Raw genomic sequence first — 15,699 nt, 5'->3', positions numbered from 1 at the left:
CAAGCCTGGGCTTGGCAGTGCCACCTGTGGAATCCCAACTGCAGCCAGGCTGGCACCACCACATCATTCCTAACCACTCAGGGGGATTTTTGGGATAAACAGGGCTCTGAAAATCTGTTGCCAGGCCCTTCATGGAAGTGCAGTGAGGATGCTCTGGCACATCCCTAATAAATATTCCACTGGCACATTAATAACCTAATTAATCCACATTATATTGCAGTTTGTGAGCTGGAAATTTTCATCCTCTCCACAAAAACCTGTTGAATGCACTTGGAGAGGCTCCTGGAGTGGGAGCAGCACAGCTCCAGGACAGGTCTGTTGTCCCCATTCCTACCTTGGCCACAGGTTCATGGAGCCAGTTGGAAAGCTTCACAATTCCATGGGTCCCTCTGGAGCTGAGCTGCAAGAACAGATGGCACAAAAATGTCACCTCATCCTTTTGTCACCTTTGGGACATTGAGGGGGGACCCACTATTTATTTTCTGGGAAAATAAAGGAATTTTAGAGTTAATTAGGTGTCATTTCAGACCTGCTTTGCTCTGCAAACCAGCACAAATCCCCTTTCCCCTCCCAGTGGTTTCCTAATGTTCAGCTTCTTTATTTTCCCCATTTCTGAGGACATTGAGAAATAAACCAAGTCAAGGTTTTTCCTTGTTATAATCCTTTTTTCCCTTTTTGCCTGAGGAGAGGGAGGTGGAGGGATGGCCAGAGGTCAGATCCACCCCTTTAGGCACTGCAGCTCATCTTGCCTGTGCCTAGCCCAGAAAATTCAGCCCCACTCGGAGCCTTCTCCGTGTTTGCAGCAACATTTTCCCTGCAATCCTGGCTGATAATCAAACAGAGGATAATGATGGAGCACGATGTTCTGGGATTTTAATTGAGGTGAAGCACAGCTTTTATAAACTCCAGCCCCATCCAAAGGGATACTTTACTTTATCCACTCTGGCCTTTTTACAGCTCTTGAATTTGTGCCTTTCTGGCGCTTTGCAGTCATTAAATATCCCGGAGTAAAAGCAGATGCTTTTAACAAAGAGCTCGTGGCCTGAACAAAAGTCACAGCTGCTTTTCCAAAGGGTGTCTGGGCATTCCCAACCCCAGTGCTCTCTAGTGTTACAAATATATTTGTAAATCTAACTGTGGAAGTAGTTATGCTAAGGTTTACGGGGTTTAACTGGGCCTGTGGTGAGGTAACTTGAAACAGTAGTGGGGGCCCAGAAACTATTGGGAACTTGCTAGGAACAGCAGAACAATAATTAAAGCGATTAGTGAAGTAAATAGAACCTGAGGAAGAAAACAAACTGTTGCTTAAAGATAAGATTAGAATCAACATATGTAAGGGGTTTGGTGATGGGGGCCTAATTAACCAGAATCCTGTGTTAGACGAGCGTGGTAGATTTTTAACCCTTGGAGACGGACATCAATTGTATACATATAACCTATGTAACTGATTTATGAACGAGACCGTGTGTCTTTGTGCACGTACAATGCTGTAGAAAAAGTATAAAAGCTGTCTTCGAGAACGGCTCGTTGGAATCCTGGCTTAGGACAGTAGTCCCCAGGTTTCCCGGGCCCAGCAAATAAAGCACCGCATAAACTGATACTCTGTCGGTTTGTGTTTCTGTGAACGGGCAACAGTTTTCTGGCGCCCAACGTGGGGCTCCGAGGGTTGCTGGGGCGGTTCGCGTCCTGATCCACTCCAAGCCGGCACCGAGCAGTTTCCTCGGGGAGTCATCAGTTCGTGCCCGGCCCCGCGCCCGTCGGACAACTACATAGAGGTGAGCCCGAAGGTGCTTTATTTTGAAAGGGGGGTGGCTTTATTCTGAAAGGGGGTGGTAAGATTGGTTGGTTGGTATTGGAAGCCTAGGCACCGGCCGTAAGACACGTACATAGAATTCGTGCAGGTCCGGTACTTGCCATTCGGTAGCGACTAGAATTGGCAAGTTGGGGATATAGGTTGGTGGTTAGTCGCAGCGTCGTACGTGTTTCTGTTATATATGTTGTCATTCGGGAGCTGTGGGATAATGTCTTCTAACGATAAGGATATTCCCGAGGATTCCCCTCTCGGGTGTTTGTTGAAGCACTGGAAAACGGGGAATTTTGAACAAACTATGAAGAAAAAGAACTTGATTGATTACTGTAATCATGTTTGGCCAGAATATGAAACGGGGGGAATGCAATGGCCGCGGAATGGTACAATGACTACGGAGATTATCGCCCCTTTGATGGGTTTCTTAAGGGAAAATGATAAATGGGATGAGATACCTTACTTAGATTTGTTTTATCATTTAAAAGGAAAAACTGAATGGTTAAAAGAATGTGGTATGCTGGTTTTGGAAACTATTAATAATGAATGTGTGGGTTGTAAAGAGCGAAAGTTGCGCTTTATTGAGCCCCCGGAGGAAGATGTGTCGTTGTTGGTCTCCCCTAGTGCACCTCCGTGTCCCTCTCTTGAAAGCCTTAAAATAGGAAAAGGAAAGACCTCTGCTCCCTCCTCTTCAGACGAAGAGTCGGAGCTAGATAATAGGGGTGATGTACAAAGAACCCCATTAGCTGGACGCACACGCCGGGGAAGGCAAAAGGGGAAGGAGGGGGACGTGCGGCCTAAATTGATGGCACCTCTACGGGAGGCGGTGGGGGCAGATGGTGGAAGGGTTATAGTTAAGGTCCCGTTTTCACCTAGCGATTTGATGATTTGGAAACAGTCAGCCGGAGCTTATCGGGAGAATCCGGAGAAGGTTGCACGGGTAGTAAAAATGGTTATTAAGGCGCAAACACCAGACTGGAATGACCTCCAAGTTCTGTTAGATACTCTTATGGATTCTACTGAAAAGGAGATGGTGATGAAAGTTATGACTGACCGGGCTAGGGACATGATAAGGGCTCAGGTAACCCATAGTACGGTTAATGAGTTAGTGCCGAGGGATGACCCAGGATGGAATCCTAATACAGCCAGGGGATATGAGGCGCTTAAGGCATATCAGGAGTTGTTGGTTGAAGGAATTCGAGATGGCATTCCTAAAACAATGAATTGGTCGAAATTGTATTCGGTTCGGCAGGAGAAGGGAGAATCTCCGTCGGCATTTTTGGAGAGGTTGAAGGATACGGCTCGAAAATATACTAACTTGGATGTAGAATCAGAACCTGGTAAACTTCAGTTGGCTTTAATATTTATGGGACAGTCTCAGGAGGATATTAGGAAAAAGCTGCAAAAATTAGAAGGAGAAGAAATGCGGAACTTAGAAAAGCTGTTAGAGGTGGCATGGAAAGTATATAATAATAGGGAAAAGGAGACGACAAAGAAGCAGCAGGCAGGTATGTTGGCAGTATTGAAGCAAGCGACAGGGGGAAATACAGGAAATTTTAGGGGTCGGGGCCGGAGCCGAGGGCGAGGCGGACTTGGAAGGGGTGGCTTCGGCAATCAAGGGATGAATATGCGCGGGATGTTGGGACCTAATCAATGTGCCTTTTGTAAGGGATTTGGACATTGGAAGAACGAATGCCCGCTCAGCCAAGGAATGCAAATGGGTGGCAGTTCTTTGCCCGGGGTTAACTTGGTCAGTGCTGTGGGGAATGGAATGAATCCATTTGCAAATAATCCACAAAGTGTCGCTCAGGCACTGATGATGGGAAATACTCAAACTCAAAGCTGACTAGACCAGGATCTTAAGGTGGTCATGGAAATAGAGGGGGAGCCGGTAGAATTTAGGGTGGATACTGGGGCTAGTTATTCGGCAGTAAACGAATTACGGGGAGTTTTGAGTGAATCGAAAGTACTGGTTGTTGGGGTGTCTGGGGAGGTGGAAGAAAGGCCATTCCTGCGGCCGCTTGATATTAAATTTGGGGGGAAGGAATTTGATCATCAATTTTTATATATGCCGAACAGCCCAGAGTCACTACTTGGAAGAGATTTGCTTTCGGTTTTACAAGCAAGAATAATATTTGATAAGGATAGGGTAAAATTGGAAATACCAGAAGAAAACTTAGCAAAAATGTTTATGATTAAGGAAGTAGAACCAGAGACGATACCAGAGGTGATAGAGCAGGCTGTGACTCCGTGGGTTTGGGAGACGGGGATCCCTGGTAAATCGAAAGCGGCTGAGCCGGTAGTAGTAAAACTGAAGGAAGGAGCGCAACCGGTAAGGGTGAAACAATACCCAATAAGGCTTGAAGCAAGAAAGGGAATAGCTCCAATGATTGATCAGTTTGTGAAATTGGGAATATTAAGGGAATGTGAATCAGAATATAATACCCCTATTTTTCCAATAGTGAAGCCAAATGGAAAATACAGACTGGTGCAGGATTTAAGGGCAGTTAATGCAATCACTAAAGATATATATCCTGTGGTAGCTAATCCGTATACGCTGTTAACATCTGTCTCTGAGAAATTTCAGTGGTTTACGGTAATTGACTTGAAAGACGCCTTTTTCTGCATACCCCTGGCACTTGAGAGTCAGCACATCTTTGCATTCGAATGGGAAAATCCAGACACGAGACGGAAGTGCCAACTGACTTGGACCAGACTGCCTCAAGGATTCAAATCGTCACCTACTATATTTGGTAATCAGCTAGCCAAAGAATTGGAAGAATGGAGAACTACTCAGGTAAAAGATTCACCTTTTTCATATGTAATTCTACAATACGTAGATGATATCTTCCTGGGAGCCACAGAACGAGAACTCTGTTGTAAACTGACTATTGATCTATTGAACATGTTGGGGCAAGCGGGATACCGAGTTTCTAGGGAAAAGGCACAGTTGGTAAAACAGAAAGTTATCTACCTGGGTTGTGAAATTTCCCAAGGCATACGTAGATTGGGAACGACCCGCATAAAAGCAATCTGTGACATTCCAGTGCCTCGTAATCACCATGAGTTAAGATCCTTCCTAGGAATGACTGGATGGTGCCGGCTGTGGATCCCTAACTATGGACTAATGGCTAAACCATTGTATGAGGCTGTAAAGAAGCAGGTGTTTACCTGGGAGCCAGCAGAAGAAAAAGCGTTTCAAAAATTGAAACAAGCCCTTAAGGAAGCGCCGGCCTTGGGACTGCCCGACCTGACCAAGGATTTTCAATTATATGTGCATGAGAAACAGCAGCTGGCGTTGGGAGTCCTCACCCAGAAACTGGGGTCGTGGAAGAGGCCGGTGGGGTATTTCTCTAAACAGCTGGACGCAGTGAGTAGTGGTTGGCCGGGGTGCTTGAGGGCGGTAGCAGCTACCGTGATACTGATACAGGAAGCTCGCAAATTGACTTTGGGAAAACATATGACAGTCTATGTGCCCCACATGGTGATTACTGTGTTGGAACAAAAGGGGGGACATTGGCTCTCCTCAAGTCGTATGCTCCAATATCAGGCCCTGCTAAGGGAGCAGGACGATATCGAATTAAAACTAACCAACCACCTTAACCCGGCAGAATTTTTATTGTCTACTCAGGAGGAAGGGAAATTGGAGCACGACTGTGTCGAAGTGATTGAACAGGTTTATGCCAGTCGCAAGGACTTAAAAGATGAACCATTACCGGACCCTGACTGGGAACTATTCACAGACGGATCCAGCTTTGTGGAAAACGGCACCAGGTATGCTGGATATGCAGTGGTCACCCTGCGACAGACAGTGGAAGCAAAAGCACTACCACCGGGTACCTCAGCGCAAAAAGCTGAAGTTTGGGCTTTGGTGCGAGCTCTAATTTTAAGCCAAGGAAAAAGGTGAACATTTGGACCGATTCTAAGTATGCCTTTGGAGTAGTGCATGTGCATGGAGCCCTGTGGAAAGAGCGTGGACTGCTTAATTCACAGGGGTCTTCGATAAAACATCGAGAAGAAATCCTCCAGTTGTTGGAAGCAATTTATAAGCCTACCGCAGTAGCAATCATGCATGTTAAAGGGCATCAAAACGATTCGGGGAAAGAATTTCAAGGTAATCAACAAGCAGACCAGGTGGCACGCCAGGTTGCCCGGGAAGTATGGACTCAGATGGCATTATTACCAACCCGGGAAAACCCTGCTGCATCTTATATGGAGACAGTGCCTCATTATTCTCCAGAGGACGAGAAACTTGCACAAATGATGTGTGCACGGAAGAATATCAAAGGATGGTATGTAACCCCTGTTGGTCAAGTGATACTGCCGGTAAAAATCATGAAGCAGGTGCTTGAAGTGGAACACAATAAGTGCCATTGGGGTGCAGAGGCGTTAGTAAAATTTTTAAGGAAAGAAATATTCTCAAACCAGATGTTAACATTAGCAAAGAGGATCAATGCCATGTGTGCGGTATGTATTAAAAACAATCCAGTGGTAAGGAAACAGGTAAAAATGGGTATAATTAAAGTGGGGCCACAGCCTGGGGATTATTGGCAGGTGGATTTTTCTGAGTTTCCTAAAGCCCAACATTTTAAACATTTGTTGGTTTATGTGTGTACCTTCTCAGGATGGCCAGAGGCTTTTCCCTGCAGAACTAATCAGGCAAAGGAGGTGGTTAAAACGTTGTTAAAGGAGATTATTCCGAGGTTTGGAGTGCCTTTAGGAATTTCATCAGATAGGGGACCCCACTTTGTGGCTGGGATTGTTCAGGATCTTTCCAGAGTTTTGGGAATTTCCTGGGATTTACATACCCCTTGGAGGCCTCAGTCTAGCGGACAGGTAGAACGGATGAATCAAACATTGAAAAATCAAATTACAAAAATTTGCCAAGAAGCAGAAATCCAATGGCCGCAGGCATTGCCTTTAGCTCTGCTAAGAATCAGAATTAAACCCAGGGAAAGGGTGGGAGTTAGCCCATATGAGATTTTGTATGGGAAACCCTATCATGCTGCTACATATCAGGGGGACCCTCATTTAACTGGGGATCAAATGTTGCTTAATTATGTTTTGGCTCTGAATAAAACTCTTACAGCAATCAGAGGGACGTTGCAGTGGAATCGGCCTTTACCCCTGGAGAATCCAGCACACGATATTCTTCCGGGTGACCAGGTGTATGTGCGAAAGTGGTCTGAGGAGCCGTTGAAGGAGAGATGGGACGGACCTCACCAAGTGATTATGACTACATATACCGCCGTCAAGGTTCAAGGGATCGACAACTGGATCCATTACACCAGGGTGAAAAAGGTTCCTCTGAAATGGACAGTAGAACCACTGTCACCCACCCGATTAATATTGCGAAGTCAGTCCTAATATTGTGGTGGTGGATTGTTCCAGTGGGAGGGGTGGTAACGGTTGAAGTTCCAAGATCTTATGTAACTGTACGTGAAGGGAACGCTGTCAATCTAACTTGTTTATTTATTTGCGATCAGAGAGTTGGTTTCCGAGAAATTAAAGCTAGATGGAAGGCTCGATGGGATGGGGCCGATGACGATCAAGAATTGACTTCAAAATTGACTTGGGATGAAAGGATGCGAAGGGGCACTTCTATCATGCATATACCGAAAGCTACAAAAATGTGGACGGGACACTATACATGTACAATAACAGTTCAAAGTAGTAGGGACCAGGGAAATGTAGAGTTACGGGTGATAGGTTCCTCTGATCAGGAACCTGTCACTGACTCCCCGAATTCAGGGGTAGGTTGGGAAAAGGAATATGGACATCGTGAAAACTTAGTGATAGGTCTAATTAGAGATTTTGGTTTGATACAAAATGTATCTCAGATTACCGCCTGTTTACCTATTCCCCGGACTGCAAGTGATCCTATTCCGTGGGGGATAATCCCCGTAACTGTTATGCCATTATCAGGCAAGAATTTTTCATGGACATGTCATAAAGTATTTGGAAAAGTACCTCGACCAGAATTGAAAGGGGCTGATATATGTTTGACTAAACGGGTAATGACAGAAACAGAGTGCAAAAGGAAACCTACGTATTATGTATGGCAAAGGGACACAGGTAGATGTTATATCGAACCCCCTTTTGATGAACCCTGTGATCACGCCCGTACTGGGGCACCACGACAAAATATAAAATGGGAAAAACAACAATATACTATAGAATGCCGGAATGTTACTCATGATGTTGATATCTGGAAAAAATGGAAAACTACTTGGGGTTCTAGTATTTCGGAGCATTATAGCTATATTGGCAAGGTGCAGTGGTGCATACAGTGGACAGGAACAGAAGATCAGTCACACCTAAAGGTTTTTACCACTGAAACCTCTTCCAGGTATTTTCATACGCAGCTAGAAGAATGGAATTGTACCCAAGTATTTACATGCGACACTCCAGAGGATCAGATAGGACTTGTTCCCGTAAAAATGGTATTGAAGTGGGGATGTGAGTGTAGAGGATATAAACATTATATTACTATAGAACAGGAAGAGAAGGCTGTTAATTGTAAATACTCAACTGTACATAGCCCGGGAAATTTAGTATGGGTACTAGGACACGGGCAGTGGACAACTCACTTGCCCTTAGATGGACTGATTACACAAATTACTTTAGGAATTCCTACATTATGCCCTTTTTGGAAGGAATCAAAATTAACTAAGGAAGAAAAACAACTACGAAGTAGACGAAGTGTGGATCAGGATTTGCAGGATTTAGGATTAGATAAAGAAGGTTGGCATGAACCCTCAGGGGGAGTTAAATTTGGGTGGGCTCTAGAATCTTTGTTTGCACCAGTTGCCTCCTATCGGAATAGGGAGATGTTGTATAAATTAATGGGTCAAACTGAAAGATTGGCAGCGGTAACCAGGAAAGGATTCAAAGCTATAAATATCCAATTGCAGGCTACTTCTAGGATGACTTTACAGAATAGAATGGCTTTGGACATGATACTTCTCAAAGAACACGGTGTTTGTGGGTATTTGCATGGTAGAAATGAGCACTGCTGTATACACATCCCTAATGTTACTCAAGATGTCGAGAATGACATTCGTCAATTGGGACAAATCGAAAATAAGGTACGTGAGGTAAAAGAAGAAGCAGAACATAACTGGATTGGACAAATCTTTAGTTCCCTAGGAATCCAGGTCTCTGGTTGGCTCTCCTCGATTATACAGTATGCAATATCAATCGTAATAATTGTTGTGGCAGTTTTAATTGTTTATAAGTGTCTTTTAGGAATGATTCTAAAAGAAAGTCAGCACACACGCCAAGTAATCAAGGCTGTCACTCGGAAAGAAATGATTATACCGGGAGCTTTGAATCCTAATATGTCAGCTCCTCCGCCCTATTCGGAGGCAACTATTTGAATGATTGAGCATCCTTGCGAAAAAGAAGCTCGAAGGATGCTCAAAAGGGGGGAGTTGTTACAAATATATTTGTAAATCTAACTGTGGAAGTAGTTATGCTAAGGTTTACGGGGTTTAACTGGGCCTGTGGTGAGGTAACTTGAAACAGTAGTGGGGGCCCAGAAACTATTGGGAACTTGCTAGGAACAGCAGAACAATAATTAAAGCGATTAGTGAAGTAAATAGAACCTGAGGAAGAAAACAAACTGTTGCTTAAAGATAAGATTAGAATCAACATATGTAAGGGGTTTGGTGATGGGGGCCTAATTAACCAGAATCCTGTGTTAGACGAGCGTGGTAGATTTTTAACCCTTGGAGACGGACATCAATTGTATACATATAACCTATGTAACTGATTTATGAACGAGACCGTGTGTCTTTGTGCACGTACAATGCTGTAGAAAAAGTATAAAAGCTGTCTTCGAGAACGGCTCGTTGGAATCCTGGCTTAGGACAGTAGTCCCCAGGTTTCCCGGGCCCAGCAAATAAAGCACCGCATAAACTGATACTCTGTCGGTTTGTGTTTCTGTGAACGGGCAACACTAGGAACATTAATACTTTAGTGCTAGTTGGGGAAATATTCTTTCAAAGATGAGTTATTGTCCTGCAAACACTCCTGTATATTCATTTTTTTATATTCAAAGGGCAAAGTGGCCACGGGTCTAAAAACCATCCCTGGGATTCAGTATAATTATTAGGAATAAGCTGATAAATTATTGGTGGAAAAGCTCTTCCAACCCCTTTCCTTCAGCTGGAGCAGATCAAGCCCCTCACCTTAGAGGTGCATTAATTTTGACTTTTGGGATGTGTGAAGGTGGAGTTGGACAAAACCAGATCAAGGAATCACTTTGGTTGGAAAAGATCTCCAAGGCAACCAAGTCTAAACCTCAGATATAAAAACCAGGGTTTGGTTCAAGGTGTGGTTCTGCCTGTTCAGCCCATGAATTCCTGCACAGGCAGTGCCACATTTCCCTAATCCTTTCTTAATTTGCTTGGATCAGCCCTGGGTTTTATTAATTATCCACCCCTCAGATGGTGCAATCCCGTGGGAGGATGGCAAGCAGGGGGAAGCCCTTGCCCAGGGAAGTGAAGTGTGCTCACCTGGCATTCCAGCAGCTCCACAGCCAAGGAGATGAGCTGGAAAAACAATAGGAAAAGAGGGAAAATGAAGTGGAGCCAGAAATTCCTGATCTGCTCCTTTATTCCCAAGGCTGGCATAACCCTGAGCTCCACGTGGGCACCCACATCCAAGCCTCATTCCACAATTATTTGAGTTTTACGCTTTTCTTGGAATTCCAGAGCGATTTTAATCTCCGATGGCTTCAGTGTTTATCCTAATTAACATCTGTAAGAGTGATTAGTCCTGTGGGGGTGGAGCAAAGGGCCAGCCCTGCCCGTTCCCACCTCCCAGGGGAGTCCGACCACCTCTACAACAACAGCATTTTCCTTCACTTCCTCTACTCTTTGCATTCTCCTTCACTTCCTTTACTCTTTGTTGTTATTCTGTGAGCGAAATAATGAATTATTTCCCCTCCAAACTGGGCAAGGAGGGCTTGGGGGGAAAGCCAAACTCTGGGAGGAGTCCAAAAATAACCAATCTGTTCCCTTCCAGCACGGAGCCTCCCTCCCTGCTCCTTTTCAGTGCTTAATGACCGTGCTGGGAACAAATATTGATGGTTAAAAGGGGATTAATTGGGCCCTTAATGAGCTTAAACCGCAGCTTGATGTGGCTTGTGATGAGATCTCGCTGTTCCATCAGTGATGGGGACAGATCTCAGCATGGCCCTTTTCCAAGCTGAAAGGAGCAGACAAAGATGGAATAAGAGATGAAGGCAGATGGGAATTTCTTCCTGGAATGGGAGGTGGTGGGGGGAACTGGGAGTGTTCAGGGAATGGCTGGACGTGGCACTCGTAGCTCTGGTCTTGTTGGTGATGGGAAACATCGATGATCTTGGAGGTCTTTTCCAACCTAAATGACTCCATGGGCTGGTGTGAGACTCCCTGGGGTCCTTCACCCACACACAGACAGTGACTAAGCGTGAAATCCTGCAAAAATATTTTGCCAGGTGTTTGTTTCTCCAGGCAGCTGCTCCTTGCAGGTTTAGTCATCCCGGGCCAAGACTCCACACCCAAGCTGGGGATAAAAAAGGCATTTTCTCATCCTCTGGAGGTGCAGATACACCCACAGAATGATGCCCAAAGGCAGATCAGGACTCCCTGAAGACACTCAGGTTAAGGACACAGAGAGAGAGCAGATACAAACCTAAATTCTCATTGTTTTCCCAAATAATTTGGATTCCCAAGCAACGACAAGCACACTAAGGAAAATAATCACTGTGGGGAAAATATTATTGCTGTGAAGACAGATGTTTACATGCAAAAAAAAACCTGTGCTAATTCCTGTGTCTAAAAGTCAAGAGGCTTCTGTAGGAGGACACGAAGTTTGAGGTCTTGTGGGGTGATGCTGCTTTGTGGGGACCAAGGAAAACACAACAGGCTGGTGCCAAAATATCACTTAGCCCAATGCATTTGGAGTTATTTTCTTTAAAACTCTCCCTGGTTAACAGCTGGGATCAGGTGGAATTTTTCTGGCATCACCTCCATCAAAGCAGCAACTATTTTAATCAGAGCCTTGGTGAAGAGAGTGGCCGATAAGATCAGCGAGGCTGGGACTGTAAACCTGGCAAGGAATTGCTCTTTTCTTGCCATGAAGAATAACTTTGGGGTTTGTTTTGCTTTATTTCTTTTGGCTGGGAGCAAGGTGCTAATATTAATTTATTCTCTGTGATCCTCTGCAATCTGTATGGCCTTAACACAGAACAGTCTGGCTTGGAAAGGACCCAGGGTAGGAGAGGAAAAAAAAAAGGGTGTTTTTTCCCCCCTCCTTTTGCTGATTGAATATTTGTTTTATATTGAAGTGCCTGTAACTAAACAGGAGGAGATTGTTTCCAACAGGAGAAAGCATTAACATCCTGTCCCTTAGGCTGAGACTAAACATCATCCACCTGCTTTCTAGATCCTTCATGGAGAAACAGGATCTTTAGGATCTTTATGAAACCCCTGACTCAAATATTTAAAATTCAACTTAACTATTTAAAACTCAACCAAAACTATTTAAAGATGGGCTTGACTGGAAGAATTTAGGAGTTAAAAAGAAGAAGGAAATGCTGTCTGAGAGCTGTGTCAGACCTTCAGTAGTCCCTGGAATGTGACAAAAAATCATTCACCTTCACAGGTAACTGTTGGGTTTGATGCCTCAAGTTTAGCAGGGGTTAAAATATTTTTGTTTCTCTGAAAGGAGGAGAAGAAAAAAGTTTACAATGTGCCAACAGCTCAAAAATGTGTAATAAACAAGGGCCTGTAGCAAATGAGTTGTGCAGAGGATTTATTTAGTACCAAAAGGAAGCCATCGCTGATACACTCCTTAAATTTGGGTTTCCATGGCCCCAACACGCCACTTGTCACAAGTGTGGGGTCAGGACTGGAGCAAATTCAGCCCAAAGCAGCCCAGTCTCCCCTCCCTGGACTTGTGGGAATCCATCCTATCGCAAATGCCGACGTGCAGGAATGAGCTCCCGAGAAAAATGAGATGGGAAAAGCAGGAATTGCCAGGCCAGAGCCAAACTCCTGGTGCCTGAGTGCCCAGGGTGCTGCTGACCTGGCTCAGGCTCCTTCCAGAGGGACCTTCTCCAAGGAGGGTCCTGACCTTGGTGAGGGCCCTTCCAGGGGCCTTGGGATGTGCCCCCACAGCAGGAACATGGAGTTGGTATCAAAAGTGTTGACTCAGTAGCACAAGGGAACAAGAAGGGGTGAAAAGAGCTTTTAATTTGGTTTTTAACCACAGTGGTTAAAGAAAACCCCATGGTAGGAAGGGGCACTGAACCACCTGAGATGAGAGCCCAGACCAGGAAGATGACAAGCACTTATATTTTCCAAGTGACAACCTAATAAATTATTATTAATCACCTTGGCATATTAAAGCCATCAATGTTGTAGAGCCCCAGGTTGTCAGGAAGGAAGGGATGATGAGTTTAACCACCTGGCTGGACCAAGACCCCACCTGGAGTCCTGCCCAGCCCTGGGCCCACAGCACAGGATGGACATGGAGCTGTTGGAGCAGCTCCAGAGGAGGCACCAGGATGATCAGAGGGTGGAGCAGCTCCAGAGGAGGCACCAAGACAATCAGAGGATGGAGCAGCTCCAGAGGAGGCACCAGGATGATCAGAGGATGGAGCAGCTCCAGAGGAGGCACCAGGATGATCAGAGGATGGAGCAGCTCCAGAGGAGGCACTGAGATGATCAGAGGATGTTGCAGCTCCAAAGGAGGCACCAGGATGATCAGAGGATGGAGCAGCTCCAGAGGAGGCACTGAGATGATCAGGGGATGGAGCAGCTCCAGAGGAGGCACTGAGATGATCAGAGGATGGAGCAGCTCCAGGGGAGGCACCAGGATGATCAGAGGATGGAGCAGCACCAGAGGAGGCACTGAGATGATCAGGGAATGGAGCAGCTCCAGAGGAGGCACCAGGATGATCAGGGGATGGAGCAGCTCCAGAGGAGGCACCAAGACAATCAGAGGATGGAGCAGCTCCAGAGGAGGCACTGAGATGATCAGAGGATGGAGCAGCTCCAGAGGAGGCACTGAGATGATCAGAGGATGGAGCAGCTCCAGAGGAGGCACTGAGATGATCAGAGGATGGAGCAGCTCCAGAGGAGGCACCAGGATGATCAGAGGATGGAGCAGCTCCAGAGGAAGCACCAGGATGATCAGGGGATGGAGCAGCTCCAGAGGAGGCACCAAGACAATCAGAGGATGGAGCAGCACCAGAGGAGGCACTGAGATGATCAGGGAATGGAGCAGCTCCAGAGGAGGCACCAGGATGATCAGAGGATGGAGCAGCTCCAGAGGAGGCACCAGGATGATCAGAGGATGGAGCAGCTCCAGAGGAGGCACTGAGATGATCAGAGGATGAAGCAGCTCCAGAGGAGGCACCAGGATGATCAGAGGACAGAGCAGCTCCAGAGGAGGCACCAGGATGATCAGAGGATGGAGCAGCTCCAGAGGAGGCACCAGGATGATCAGGGGATGGAGCAGCTCCAGAGGGGGCACTGAGATGATCAGAGGATGGAGCAGCTCCAGAGGAGGCACCAGGATGATCAGAGGATGGAGCAGCACCAGAGGAGGCACTGAGATGATCAGGGAATGGAGCAGCTCCAGAGGAGGCACCAGGATGATCAGGGGATGGAGCAGCTCCAGAGGAGGCACTGAGATGATCAGGGAATGGAGCAGCTCCAGAGGAGGCACCAGGATGATCAGAGGATGGAGCAGCTCTGCTGTGAGGAAAGGCTGAGGGAATTGGGACTGTTCAGCCTGGAAAAGAGGCTTCAGAGTGACCTCACTGTGGCATTCCAGGATCTGAAGATGCCAACAAGAAAGACTATTTACAAGGGCCTGGAGGGACAGGACAAGGGGAATGGCTTCACACTGGCAGAGGGTGAGATGGGATACTGGGAAGAATCCTTCCCTGTGAGGGTGGTGAAACCCCAGCAGAGTTTTCCTGGAGAAGCCGTGGCTGCCCCACCCCTGGAAGTGTCCCAGGCCAGGTTGGACGAGGCTTGGAACAACCTGGGACAGTGGGAGGTGTCCCTGCCCAGGGCAGGGGGTGGAACTGGGTGGTCTTTAAGGTCTATTACAACTCAAACCATTCCATGATTTGATGGTTGGATTTGAGGATTCTCCACCAAAACAAACCATTCTTTGCTGCAAATCAAATTCTGCTTCTTTCAAGTTATTTCAGTATTTCCCTTTAAGACAAACCACGTAAGGACTTTTATCAATTCTTGTGTTTTCCCAGTGACAGAGGATTTTGGAATTTTTTGACAGAATACACATAACTCCTGGGGTTTGAGACTTACCATGAGGGGGAGGATTTGTGGGATGTTTGATTTGCAGCACAATCCCAGGCCAGGATTTATTACAGAGAATGGCAGGAGAGTCTAAGCAGAGCTGACACACAGAGCAAGGGCCTGCTGGTTGCTCTCCATCAGGAGTTTGTCTGGAATCTGCATTTTTAGACCATGCTGAAAGCTCTGTCTCTGTTTTGGGGACAACCCTGAGGTTTGCTGAGTGGTGGCTTGGCTGCCATCCAGGACAGTTTGGGGAAAAGGCTCTTTGAAGCCCTCCCTGCAGTTCCAGCATTGACTTCCATGGTTGGATTCTTCCTGATACAAAAATCAGCTGACCAGCAAGAGTTGGGAATTGCCCACCAAGGAAAACTACTCAGAGCAGCCTTTTTTTAGCCTTCCCAGAATATTCTCCCTCCAAACTCCTCAACTATTTACCTGGTGAGATTCCAAACATTTCATGGTGCACATAAAGAGGTCCAGGTGATGTCAGCGAGCCCCTGGACACGGATCTCTGGATCCTGGAAGGGATGAGCAGGGGCTGCAGTCCAGACTGCTCTTTCCAAAGTCTGC

At 46.2% G+C, this 15,699-nt stretch overlaps 1 long non-coding RNA gene across 1 annotated transcript; it reads left to right on the top strand.

The window, feature by feature from the left end:
- Positions 1-1,115: 1,115 nt before the first annotated feature.
- Positions 1,116-9,730, top strand: LOC139668141 (uncharacterized). Its single transcript, XR_011696982.1, has 2 exons — positions 1,116-6,096; positions 6,894-9,730. It is a non-coding gene; the product is annotated as an uncharacterized lncRNA (long non-coding RNA).
- The last annotated feature ends 5,969 nt before the right edge of the window (positions 9,731-15,699 follow it).

The sequence above is a fragment of the Pithys albifrons genome, chromosome 2 (assembly GCF_047495875.1).
Source record: "Pithys albifrons albifrons isolate INPA30051 chromosome 2, PitAlb_v1, whole genome shotgun sequence".
Classification (NCBI taxonomy): Eukaryota; Metazoa; Chordata; class Aves; order Passeriformes; family Thamnophilidae; genus Pithys; species Pithys albifrons.
This window is presented reverse-complemented; position numbering and strand designations above follow the sequence as displayed.